The sequence below is a fragment of the Atta cephalotes genome, assembly GCF_000143395.1.
Source record: "Atta cephalotes unplaced genomic scaffold scaffold00009, whole genome shotgun sequence".
NCBI lineage: Eukaryota > Metazoa > Arthropoda > Insecta > Hymenoptera > Formicidae > Atta > Atta cephalotes.
The window spans coordinates 6,285,647-6,286,863 of record NW_012130073.1 but is presented as its reverse complement, the minus strand read 5'-3'; the positions used below and the strand labels follow the sequence as shown (position 1 = coordinate 6,286,863).

The following is a 1,217-nucleotide window of genomic DNA, read 5'->3' as shown; positions in this document are numbered from 1 at the left end:
CACACACACACACACACACACACACACACACACACACACACACACACACACACACACACACACACACACACACACACACACACGCACGCACGCACGCACGCACGCACGCACATATATTTTAAGATTTTATAATCTCAATAGTTATATTCTTAGTTGCTTCCGACGATAGCAGAGTTGCTTCCGACGATATTTTCGGTTCTTTAGGATTTTTGCATGCAAAGCAAAAAAAGCTTCAAATTTTTTAGCATATATATAGAATTCAATATTAAATATGTCATTTTCTAGCAAAAGTCGAACAATGACTAAGACTCTGTGTACAATGACTAATTGTAAGATTATGTATAATGTGTTGTAGAAGAAAATTCTTCTCTCTATCTATTCATTTAAAAGTTTATGATGTAACGATTTCCACAATTTAACCACTTTTATTAGACAGATTACACTGTAAGATGTTGACAATAATTGACAATAGCACTAATTAACTTTATTAATTTAAAAGCGTTGTAATATGTACATATGTAATTTTTACATTTTTAAATAATAGTATAAAAGTTACTTAAGTCAATCATGATTATATTAAACAGACTGTATATCGTAAATAAAAATACATTCTTTTTAGAATTCTGGAATAGTCCATATAATATGTATAAATATTATGTCAAAATCTTAGTTGCTATCCGATATAAAATTTTGGATTTTTGTTAATTGAATAAAAGTTTAATTTTGTGAAAAATACCGAAGAATAGATTACTGTTATTGACTCAACAGCATGAATAAATAGTGAATATAATATAATAAATTTATTATTTTTATAATATACAGTTATAACGGTTTTTAAAAAGCATTACAAATTAAAATTATCGTATTGATCATGTTTCTTTGAAAAGAATGTTTTAAGATGTTAAAAGATCTATAGGTTACTAAAGCTTGTCTTACTGTGAATACGTTTCGTTTCCACACCCTGTAAATATCAATTCATCTTTGTTGTCTATCAAATTATGCAAGGACAAATAATATTTACAAGTGTTATAAAAGCGCAAAATGGAACGCATCTTATATATTGATGTATATTAGATGTATATAATATATAATATGTAGTATTATTATATATTGTTAGTATATATTCGTTAGTATATATATATATATATATATATATATATATATATATATATATATTATTATATATTATTACTTACTTACTTACTAACTTACGTAAT

The 1,217-nt window shown here is 25.8% G+C and overlaps 1 protein-coding gene across 1 annotated transcript in view; it reads right to left on the bottom strand.

Moving 5' to 3' along the window:
* LOC105627586 (trypsin-1-like) overlaps nt 1-1,217 on the bottom strand; it is a 13,774-nt gene that overhangs the window by 11,296 nt on the left and 1,261 nt on the right. The window lies entirely within an intron of this gene.